Source organism: Anopheles stephensi, chromosome 2, assembly GCF_013141755.1.
Source record: "Anopheles stephensi strain Indian chromosome 2, UCI_ANSTEP_V1.0, whole genome shotgun sequence".
NCBI classification, from domain to species: Eukaryota; Metazoa; Arthropoda; class Insecta; order Diptera; family Culicidae; genus Anopheles; species Anopheles stephensi.
In genome coordinates, this window is record NC_050202.1 from 82,450,171 (window position 1) to 82,462,706 (window position 12,536).

The 12,536-nt window shown below is 47.2% G+C and overlaps 1 protein-coding gene across 2 annotated transcripts in view; it reads left to right on the forward strand.

Annotated features, from left to right (window-relative positions):
• Positions 1–5,242: 5,242 nt before the first annotated feature.
• The window catches only part of LOC118505665 (activating transcription factor 3-like), a 78,630-nt gene continuing 71,336 nt past the window's right edge, over positions 5,243–12,536 (forward strand). The window contains exon 1 of one of the 2 annotated variants that reach the window (XM_036041791.1): positions 5,243–5,259. The gene's annotated coding sequence lies outside the window, so the exon portion shown is untranslated. Of the gene's footprint in view, positions 5,260–5,280; positions 5,297–12,536 lie in introns of those variants that run through there. The other variant, XM_036041790.1, reaches the window with a different exon arrangement.

Below are 12,536 nucleotides of genomic sequence, written 5' to 3' on the forward strand. Positions count from 1 at the left end.
GAGCAGTGACGGATCCAAACATGAGAAGGTTTCTGGACTACGAGGGCTTTTGGTAGATGAGGCTTGAAGACTGAGGTCTTCCATTGGAAGTGAAGAAGTCTTGGTAGGTATGTTGGGGCGACCCGATGGCAGAGGTGATCCGGTCTTCATATGACAGGACCGGGGATCAAATCCCATCCAATCGTCTCCCTATCCCATCCATTCGAAGGACAATGGAGAAGCCGCTACAATGACGAGCTCTACGAGCTGTACGATGATCTCACTATCGTGCTCACGTCACTGGTCACGTCATGAGAATGACACCGGACGACCCAGCCCGTAAAGTCCTTTTAGGCCGTCCACACGGACGCGGAGGAGGCGTGGTAGGCCCAAATTGAGATGGAGTGATGGCGTTGATGCGTCCGCCAGAACGGCCGGGATAACGGATTGGCAGATAACGACGGCGCTGAACCGTGAGCGGTATCGAGGATTGTTGCAGCAGGCCAAGACCGCACAGCGGTTGTAGCGCCTGATGACTCGAACTCGTCTCCCTATCCAGCTATGGGTACAACCAAGTTACAAGAAGCCAGAAATGGCAGGTCGAGACCGAGACCGAGTCGAGGTTTTAGTGCCAGGGAAGAAGAAGGCAAGTTCTCTTGGACGACGAAGTCGAAGTCAGTAGAAGAGCTGTTCCTCATGGTCTTCCTCTTTCCACTGTAAAAACTGATCGGCTCTAAAACCCTATCAGGCGCTTCATCCGCTTTCCGGTCTTGGCCTGCTGGGCCTACCACGCCACCTCTGTCCTGGGTGACCGGCTTTACGGGCTGGGTCGTCCGGTGTCATTCTCATGACGTGACCAGCCGACCGGATCCTGGCGAGTCTAATACGCTGCACGATGGTGAGATCATCGTACAGCGCGTAGTGCTCGTCATTGTAGCGGCTCCCCCATTATCCTTCCACACATACGGGGCCAAAACTCCTTCTGATCATCTTCCTCTCGAACGCGGCTAGGAGGGCTTCGTCAGTTTTGGACAGAGGCGTATGTGAGTACTGGGACAATAAATGTTCTGTCCAGTCCTAGCTTTTTCAAGCAAGAGATTTGGACTTCATAAATCATAAAATAAAACATAAATGATGGGCGCGTGCTGGATGTCCAAGCCCCAGCTATTTATGACCACGATATCCTCTTGGCGCGTCCCATAGTTTGGGGACGTGTACGCTCTTTACCTTCAAATTCTAATCGGTTAAGGCTCGAAATGGGTATAAAGATTTGTCCGTCCATGTTAAAATTCAACGCATGTAATTGATAATGTATAACAATTAGAAGGAGCACGTTAAACACAAACCCTCCTTAGAGAAAATGTGATAATTTGATCATTTTTGGAGCTCGCTACCTCTTGGCGTTTGTTCTTCTGAACTCTCGCTGTTTCGATCCCAAGAAATTCCAAAACCAACACTTGGAGTCTCTATTTCTCGGGGGCTTCCTTCTCCGGCGCCATCGTGGGACACAAAACCACATTATTAAACCTCCCATTTACTCCTCCCCCAATACGAATGCACCGTCACGGATCGGCAGAAGAATAAAAAAAAAAACAAACCCCCGGAGGCACGTGACTAATTTCTGTAAAAAACTCCCCTAACGGAGGTACTTTGGCTGTTGCTGCTGCAGCCTAGCCTTTCGCTTGCACCGTGACTCTAAATTGCGAATTAATCGTGCCAGTAGCGTTGCAGAAACGTGCAGAAACAACAGTGCACACATTTATTTAGCCCAATGCCACCGTTTGCATTTTATCTGTGTGTCCACCTTCGCACATCCCCCCATCGAATGCACCGTGGATGTAAATAGGTTTATTATAGGGGGGGGGGGGGGGGGGGGGGGGTAGGGTGTTGAGCAAAACGCATGTGAATTATTAGAATACTTTTGTAAGTGTTCTTCTACGGCAGCATTAGACGTAATGTGAGTGATTTTTCTTGTTGCTGTTAAAGAAGCTTTGCATATAAGCTCGAGCAGTGCGGCGGTGTTGATCAAACGCTGATGCAGACATCAATATCGGGGCGTGTTGCTCGATACGTGTAGTTGAGACAAGCATTAGATGGCGAGAAACAATTACACTCACAAATTGCCGTCCCAATGATCGTATCCTCGTAGATCGTTTTGTAGCTTTTTCAGGAGTGCCCAGGTTCTCAAGGAGGCGACTTGGCCTGAGGTTGCCAGTGTGTGTGTGTGTCGGCAGCACTCAACATTAAGATAAATTCCTAAGCAAACAATCCATACGGCTCGGAAGGGTGCACAAATCAATTGCACGGTTTAGAGATACGGCAAATCGGAAGACATGTGAAGTTAGCGTCAGAGCGAAACGATCGAGATTCGTGTGGGAGGAGGTCCCCCCCACACGCTGTGGGGTCGCAAGCCTTCAATTAAGCACCATCGAGAGTGTTTCACTTGCGGCTACTACTAAGTGTCGTGTGAGTACCTCGAGCACGCGGGCAACTATTAAGTAATGAGCAAATAATTGTACTCGCGTTCGTGCCGTAATCTTCGACGGCGATCGGTCGCCATCTGTTGGTTTTATGAGCACCGGTAAGCTTCTATTTTTAAAGCAGTAGTGAATCTGTTGAGACTAATAAGAGAGGCCTGAGACACTAAATAACAATGATTGTAAGGATTTACAGCAAAAGTGTGTTAAAATACGGTCGAGGTAGGTGATACTGCCCATTTGTCAGACAGTTTACATGTTTCCTCCCCCATCGACGGTTCTAGGACGTTGGCCTCGAAGCACGAAAAAGGAACCGCTGTGCTGGGTTGATTTGAATGCGTTAAGCCATTCGACACACTAAGTCACATGCATGCCGGCACGATCCATTGAATTGCACGAGGCTGGACGGTTCGGACGAGTGCAACTCTTCAACTCCACACACTTGCTGCATTCATCTGATAAAGGGCACACCGATAGTCTAATGACGGCGCGTCTGAATGAACTTGAGCGTTTACAGGGCGGCAAGGAATAGAGTGGGATTAGTACGAGCAGGGAGAAGGGAAACCCGATTTACCTGACTGGTTCATGTTCATTTGCACATTGAAGCGGGTTATTTATTTTTCATCCACGTGTTGCCCGGTGTCGCTTCTTTTGATTTAATGTTTTCCTCGCTGCACTGCGAGGGCTTTTCGATTTAGTACCTTAAGAGAAGAAAAAGAAGCAAAAACACGTTAGAAAATACATTTCATTTGATAAAAGTATCATTTAAAGAAAAATTCAAATTAAAAAAGCGAAATAATCCGAGAAATCCATGAAACGTCAAACGAAAACGGTTTCATTTTTACACACCTTGTTGTGGTTCGGGTTGATGAGGCCCACAAAGCAAACCTGATGAAAGCGATCCACTTAGTGCGGATCAAAGCAAGCCATTTTGATCGCAGTCACACAAACACTCAGCGTACCGTGTACTACTATTATGGCATGTGTATCTACTATCTTATTTAGCCCGCTTGTCAATCAGCAATATTCATAGACTTCAAGCATCAATTTGTATTGCATATGTACGTATCTCCCTATTTCTCTTCTGCTTTGAAAACAGCAATCACACAGCATTGAGTGTGTTGAAGGAACATGATTCACTCGAATAATTTCTACCGGGGTCCGGAGGATTATTGTTGGAAATTAGCATTTTCCAATTTATCATACAGCCTCCCGAGACGCAAATGTCGAGGAGCGGCTATGGAGCGAGGGAACGTGATGGCGTTGGATTACACACTTTTTTGCGCGTCTAGTGATTGCAATATTCGCTTGAAGAAGCTGAATAATTGATTAAGCACACTCACTCCTAAAACCAGCATCGAGAGGCGTCAAAGGATGAATGCTGGAGGTGCTGGACGAAGCCGTATGTTGATTGGAAATGAAGAACTTACTCCGAGGGAATATAAAATCTAAAACAAAAACACAAGGAATGCACTAGAGGAGCTAAGATTATCGACGAAACGCAACTCGCTCTCTCTCTCTCTCTGTCAGTGTTGCATCGTTCTCAGTCCTTCACCCCATGTGGAGCGACTCCGGCTTTGATCGGTTCGGCACACCGCCACACGTCCGCTTTATCCAATCGAATGGCAACGGACGAGACCCGTATTAATATTCATGAACAATTTTCCAACATCGAAGCTCACGGCCGTGTCACGGTATGATATAGTCGGAGGTTGGCCGACCCGGGCATATCCCGAGGGCCGTTGGAACTTATCATCTGCTTCTGTTGCCTGCTCTGAGATTACTGTCCGCAAGCGCGATTGAAACATTGATGCAGTATGCAATAGTTGGTGCTCCTCCTTTTCGAATTAAGCAATAGCAATTAAAGCGCTTGACACAAGTTTCGATCGGAGAAAAGACCTTTTTGCAGACTAGTTCAATAGATGGAAATGGTTGACTGCAGAGGTCGATTTGGATTGGTGAATCATTTGATGTGGACATGTAACCGGAACGAGACCACGGCCGAAGCCAGACAACCTTCTTATCAGCCAATGGCAATGTAATTCTGGAACGATTCGGAACCCCCCAACAAAAACCATCCCCCATCCGAATGCATTCCATCACAGACATGTGGGGCACTTTCAAATCACTTCCAGCGCGTGTGATAAGGTGTTCCGTCTTGATTCGTTTGTTTTTGGTTGCTTTTTTGTGTGCCGTCTCATTTCGCTGTACTCCACGAAGAGACGATGAAAGACCGTGATAGGAAGGTCTCTGCTATCTTTCACACATCAATTTTCACTCCTCCCCCCCTTCTCGGTCACGAAAGATGGTTCCTAAAATCGTACACTATCTTTGGCAGAAAGTGGCCCAACAAGTGCTGATACCACCGCTGCTATGCAGCAACACTAAGCCGCGAAGACAAGCGGTTGATGTGTGCGAGATTAGGTTAGGATCGACCTTTCAGCTACAAGCAACACAGAAACGTCATCGATTCGTTCGGTTAGCTCGAGCACTCTTTTCACTCTTATCACTGTCTGAGAAAACTGTATCAAACACCTGACGAGCTGAGTGTGACGAGAGACGTGTGTCGTTCGCCGGTGCAGTTGAACCGAACAAGCTTTTGGCAGGGGCACATTTGTGATAATAAATTTCACTTAGCGTCATCGGGCGTCACTTCTTGTTTGACGCTTGGTTCCTTCCGACCTGGAGCTGGTGGTGGTGCTGGTATCAGCTTCCTATCGAAGATCCGCTTGATAAATTGCGCGAGTGTGTATGGGTTGTGTGATAAGATCGATTCCTGTGTGTGCGGCATCCTCTTGTCAAGGTCGTAGTCTTGATCGGTTCGGTGCTGTTATTGGTGGGTAAGTGTGTGAGCCATGTGTTTGATAGATAATTGGCGTTTACGGTAAGTACAGTAATAGGTTTGAGATATTCGTGGGAAGTTACGGGCTTATCACGGAACTGGTTTTTACGATCTGCTTACCGCTACAAACATATCCATGTGACAGGTGTCAAAATGACGTTAAATGTCAAATGTGCATCAAATTAAGTAATTTACGGGAAGGGTTTCCAATGACAAAAACTGTTCGTTGTGCAACCGGCGCAAGTGTTTACTCGTACATTATCATCATTATTTGCAACTGCACATCGACACAACTTTGTTTACTTGCTTCCCCCGGGCGTCGACTAATTGCAAGCAGCGGCATGCTAATGATAATGTTTAAAAATACAAACAGCCAGCGCCTTAGATCGATTGCCGGATCAGATTTATGGCTTTTCCTGTGATTGTGTCGGCTGCGCGTTTGTTGATTGTCGAACGTCTTTCCATGCTACCTTTAATAACTCCCCTTCCCCCCCCCCCCCCCCCCTTTTTTTGCCGTTACTACTGCCTTGGACGGGCGGCAGAACTTGATGCATGATGGAGAGGTTCTCTAACCTCAAAGCGTGTATGCCGCCGCAAGATCTATAAGAAAACCGACACTATTGATCTTCAATTCACTGTGTCCACCACACACCCGTTCGATCATAATTAATATTTATAACGGTTCGACAGTTTTTCTACCAAGTTTTTCACTGTCTGATGTGTCTGGCCGTGAGTGTGAGGTCTTATCATTCGGGGACAGCGAGACCATGTCCGATGCATCGGATGTTCTCCTTTGGACTCGGGCTGATAACTGAATGGGAATTGTTGGTGTCGGCACGCGCGTGTGTGTTTGGTATCAGGGACAGGGAGTATTACGAAATGGCCACCGATTAGTAGCATACAAATGGTGTCATTTCACTTTGGGAACGAAATTCCAGTTCTGCACAGCTTTCAGTAGCACAAAAGGGGTTTTAGCTTGAACGGACAATTCGTATTTTTCATTTGCATAATTTGTTGTCATAATCCTATGGAAGAGTTTCGCTCGACCAGCGAGGAGTAATATTTTGACAGGACATTTTTAATACTTTTTTTTTCTTCGCGATATCAATAAAGAATTCATTTTTATTAGGATTTCTGGAATTGGTTCAAGAGCTCAGCAAGAGGAAGTAGCTAAGGTTTTTCGTCTCTAGAAATTCTACAGCTTATCTCTAGAACCCCGAAATGATCACTCCGTGTTGATCCGCATTCCCGATTCTTGCGTTATTGATCGGTTCAGAGCTAAATGAAACTTTCATCCGCAAAATTTCCATCTCTCCATTCACCGTTAGCAATCGCCAACAAAAAATCCACCTTTTCCACAAATCACAACTCACCACGGCACCCGGTTGATCCTAACACGCACCCACCACCACCACCATTATCGGCCGTTAAAGAAACTGGATCTCATTCGATTGGTGACACCTCGCGGCTTCGTTAATATGCCGCCCTGCTTGCAGCATCGGACACGTCAGGGGAGATAAGGCCGGAAATAAAGAACACAAGTTTACGCACTCGCTCCAGGCGACGGCAGGTTGGCGAGGATCAATGAGTTAGTTCCCAGGTCCGATAAAATGCAATACGATCCCGCGTGGTGGGCTGATGCTGGAGGTCGAATCGTATTCTTGCGAATGGTCGTACCGATGAAACACATCGAACGCGATAAATTGTATCGACGATGCACTTATATTTTTATCGATCTGTTCTCGGCGGGGTGTTGCTGCCATTAGCTGCAGATGCAATGAAGTTCAGAAATTAATAGGTCGCTATCTTCGGGATGTCTTGGACAAGCAAAATTGTAGCCAGTTGTTCCCTTTTCTTAAGCTCAACGACGACTTTAAACTTTTCCTCAAGACGATGCTTTGCACCCTCCCGTACATGACCGGGTTAGGTTTCTTTGGAGCTCGAGAGTCCGTACTGGAAAATTAAATACCTAATGTCCAGAAGCCAGGCGTCCGTCGAATGGGGATAATTAATTAACAACTTCACTCCGGCGGCCGGGCTATAAACAAGTGGCCCGTTTCGCCCAGTGTGTCTCCCCATCTCCAACGCAAAGTGGCCCATCATCTCAATCAAGTTCCTTGCCGACCGTATGGAAACACCAACCTCAAACGAAAGGGTTTTTTGCGCTCGCCGTCACAGCTTCTTTCTGTCAGGATAGTCGACGGCAGCCTGAAGCTCGGAAGCGGGAGAGCCATCTTGTGGTAGAGAAATTATTTATGTTCGCTTTAAAACATGCTCACTCGAGCCGACACCCTGGCGACACACTCGCGACCATCCATACATTTTCGCCCTGCGAATCGATTCTCAAACGCCCCAGAGCAGCAGAAGCCATGCCAAGTCAGCAGGTTCGCCACCGCCGTACCCGTCGGACACAATGAAACGACATAATTTATAATTAAAGCACGCGCTCCGTGGTCCGAGAGTATCCTTGAGTATGTGAGTTATGTGGCGGGGCGAATTGGTGAGGTGCTCCACGGGAACGACGGGAGTCCTGCCTCTGAGTGGGATAATCATGGTGCCGTTTTTGAATCGTCTAATTACGATACTTTGGACGTACGTCGCTACCGGAGCTGCTGGTTTCTCATTTGGCCCAGTCATTGGTGTCCTGTCACACAATGTCCTTTGGCGAGGAATGCATGACCTGGACAATTGGAGCAGAATGTGCCTCGTAGCGGAAAATAAGTGGGGCAAGTAACAGCAAAAAAAGGGCTGGAGTTCAATGTGCTTCCAACGGTTACAGACGGTGCCAAACAGAGCGCCAGCATAAATGTCAAGCTCGATTTCCTGGCTTGGAACACATTTTCCGTACACTACTGTACGGTGGTGACTCGCCCTTTTTCCATACCCAGTTGCCTGGGCTGGAGTCGTTCTAAATACCAATCGCCGGAACCAAAGTTGTCGTACCGGCATCGTACCGCTGGCTGCGGAGTGAGATAACAATCGAGATAGTGATCGTGAGTCGTGAGAATATGCCGAAGGACAAAGTTGCCGGAAATCACGAAAGGGTTCCGCTACTTCCTGGGAAAGGTTTGCCTTGCTTCCAGAAATCTCGTACGAATTAAATTGTTACGGTCGATTAGTTCCTGACGAAAGCCTTCAAACACTGGAGTCCTGGGTCTTGTTCTAGTTATTAGAATAACGATATCCTTGAGGTAGAAACAAAGAGAACTCAAAGCAAGTTATTTGTTAGGCAGATAATTGCTTCGTAATTACTTCAACCATTTCTTATCTCAAAACGAGTCATTATGTGATTAGAATTCCCGAAGAACTTCCTCAACTCCGCTACCGTATCACTCTTACTTTCAACGCACGAAAAAAACGGTTAAGATATTTCTCCACCAGTGTGCTTCTGCCTTGAACAATCATGCAAACGGATGATGAGGAGTCATGATAAATGTGTAAAAAAGAAACCCTCCCTGGGCCTGAATCTTGGCCTCACAACATGGAGAACAACAACAACACTTTCCATCGTGAGGCTCGTGAGGAACCTTGAAATATTTCTCGTTAGACAGACTGGCTACAGTCAGCGAGATGCTGCGTACCTTCGCGCCACCAGACCAGAGCGTCGGTCCCTCGTGTTCTATGCCATACCGATTGTGCGATTATAATTCCACGTCGAGTCGCTCGCTCTGCTGGAGCCCGTTTGCTTGCCGATGAACAATCGTCTTAAGCCTTCCATTTGCTCGCCAATGCTCGTGTCCCAGCTCCACCACCGCGAGACTTCTTCCTCCAAGTCGCTCCACCTGGTCAGGGGCAAGCATTTCAATGCAAACACCACCGTGTTCTTCGTATCGGCGGAGGATCGCTAGCATCCGTAAGGCGCGCGAATTCGTTCCGTAGAACGCAAAACTTCCCGCAATGCAAAAATCCCTCCAAGGGTTAGCTTTATTTTATTATTGATTTTTTTTTTGTCGTTCCCCGTTTGCTTCACTTGAACTTAGAGGGAAGGGACCTCAATAGACAAAACGGGGTGAGTGCGTCGGTTTAACACGGCGATTAATCTAGCTATGCGCACTCGTCAAAGGTCAAAAGGGTGGGCAACCTGTCCCGCCGCAGTCGGTCGGTCGGAGAACCTTGTGCCTTAGGGCACTTGCGATCCGCTGACGGGACGAGGCAGGATCTCCCGGGCAGTAATTGATAGCTGTGAACTCATTGATCTGTGCTCCGCCGGTGCGAAAGAGGTCACTGCAAGATGCGCTTAAATTGTTACACCGAAGGATAGACCTTCGAAAGGTGAACGATTGAAAATGGATGGCTTCAAAGCGGAGGTTCGTAAACATCGCTCAATCATGAGATCGAAAATTGTTTTTTGGGCAAAGTAGGCCACGCGTTAGCCAGCTTTGAGGTTTCACACCTAGAGGGCGCTTTTGTGTGTGATCCTTCATTCAAACTTCAGCTCCTACCGGCGGAGAGGTTAAAACGTCACAAAGCAATTTATTTATTGATAAAACAGAATCCTAAAACAGCAGTACCGAGAGCGCTGCACTAACAAGCTACACTGACAGAGGTTAAGGTTGACGTTTGACCCCGTGCCGTCTTGTTAGCATCTGTCAGGTGTCGTGGAGTGGAGATTTACTCCTGTACTAACGCGGGCTTACGCTATATTTCGACTGATTAAAATCAACCAAGTAATGAGCGGCAGTTGCCATAAAAAAAATCTTATAAATATAAGCTCGGTGCATCTGCGTGGTGCAGCCCGGATTCAAGGACGCTTTTTTTCTTTGGTCGTTAGGGCTGATTAATGCAAACACAAAAACGCCACCTAGGAAAAGCACGCAAAAGGTTCCACGGGGCCGATTCGACGATGATCCGTCACGATATTCACTAATGATGGCGGCGCAGCGGGTGCAGGGATTCGCTTGTTTTTCGCCAGTTCATTAACGCTCATTAAACAAACCAGCAATTAAGTCCCTGACATTGTTGCAGCTTTTCATACGAGGTATGCTTTTAGTTTTGTATTCTCTGATTAGGTGCAATGATGTTGAAGGGGGCACTAAATTCTTTTCATTGCATTTTTAAGATATTCTTGAACGATTTTTTCCTCAATTTCTTGCTATGTCTGGAGAACTTTTCTGCTGAAGTCCTTGAGTAGTGAGCTGCTGGAAAGGAAGAAACCTTATTGCCTTTCAAATCGATCAGAAAACATTCTTACATCATCGTTTGCCCACCAAACATTGGACCTGTCGGAAGTCGCCATATCTATGTCGTCGCAAGTCGCAAGAGGTAGCGACGAGCCCACCGATTCTACCGATCGATTTGAGACATCTTGATCGCACTTGAGCGTTCAGAACCTATCGAGTGCAGACACCCTTGGAACACTGGGACTGTTTACTTTGACGGATTGTGGACAAACAGTTAGGACAGTATCGTTCATGCGTGTTATATTTGAGCGGCAAACATCTGGGTTTTCTACACCATGCGTGTAATAGAGAAAGAGCTTGTCGCTTACAGCACCAAACAAAAACCAACCAAACCATCGTTATTCGAAGATCGAGTGTTACGGCTGACTCATGAGTTCTGACATAACACCACGGTGGTAAGGTTGAGGAAGGTTAATTGACTTCATTTAGCATGTTTGATCTTTTACAGGCACCTGATGCGAAGAGCAGATCCTTTATGAGCACCAAATTATGCCATCAGGATTGCGCGATGACTTCACCTAACAAACTGTTTCGATTTGACACCCAAACAGGTAAACAGCAAAGCACCAAACACGCGCCACTCCACGCTGGATGGCTTGTTCTGCATTTCAGCTTCAGAAAGGCCACTCGGAACTGGCTGCCGAACTCCCCGACAAGAGAGACAGGCGGAAAGGGATGTCAATGGCGGCGGCAGCACAACATTTATCATCGCACGCTTTGGCGCAAATGAATTCCACGTTTTAAGTCCCCTGTTTTTTTGCATCCAGCGAGGCGCTATGGTGAACGCAAATGCGCCATACGACGAACACGAGTTGCTCGCAGGCAGGCGAGTGAGCAGTCGTCCTCCTTAGGCCAAATCACGGGCGTGACAAAAGCTCCGAAACCTTACACACCGATCGAACTGCGCAGAGCGAAAACGTGCGCCCGCTACGCAAATACGGGTTAACAACGTCCATGTTTTGGGGAACCGGAGGGGCCGGATTTGACGTACGTCGAACATGTACTTGGGCGATCGTCACCCCGTTTGCTGGGCTTTATTGCAAGGGTTTCCATTTTACGGGCCGTGCTGCAACCGTGTTACGCACCATATAACTTCACAGTACGGTCGATGTGCGCCAAAAGCAGTGCTTGACACCCGATGAATGTCTTGTGTGAGAATAGTATTGCAGAAGGAACCACCCGAGATGGTCACGAGTTCGTGAGCAGCTCGGTGGTTGTTGCGTTTGATAAAACATTGATAGAATAGCTTAATTAGACGGGGTTTTCCAGCAAAAAAAAAAAACAATCAAAATTGGGATTTTAAGGTCTGTGAGTCAAAATTCAAGGATTATCTCAAGAAATGGTGGGAGAATTGAAAGCAATGTCTTTTTGTGGTCGGGTTCTTGGTGTTTTGAACATGTCTGGGCATGCTTTTCATTCTTGTTTAACGTCACTATCCAGGACGGTTTCCATGGTATCATTGGATGCGGGCAACTCCATCTCCAGCTCGTCCCAGGATCAAATCTAGACGGAACCACGTCAATTTTTTTTAATGTCTCCAATTACCTTCATTATCACTGAGAATTGAAAAGAATGTTTGAAGACCCTTCATTTCGAGTGTTTGCATATGATCTTCAAATTAACCATAACCACAGTGGCGCAATGAATGCAATAATCATAAATCACCCCGTAATGGAATCTGTTTCCCATTGCTGCCAGCTTCATCAGTTCCATCTGTCCTTCGCGCGTTCGCCACTAAGATCTACAGAAATGAAGCCTATTATTCACCCAGAATAACTCCCCGGGCAGGGCAGCCGATCGGCCCTGGACGCGCGTGATGTAAAACAATCAAGCAAATTCGTCTCGCTCCCCACAGATTAGACACACGGCGTCGATGCCGGGCGCCGGTACGGTGAAGTTCTGAGCTCCACTTCCTAAGGGCTGTGCGGATAATCGTCTATTTTTAGCAAGCTTTAAGTCATCCGCAACCCTGCCCCGGTTGGGTGAGATATGTGTCATGCAGCTGGCGAGGTGCAACAGGGAGCCTGGCTGGGCTCTCCCAAGAGCGAATTCAATTGG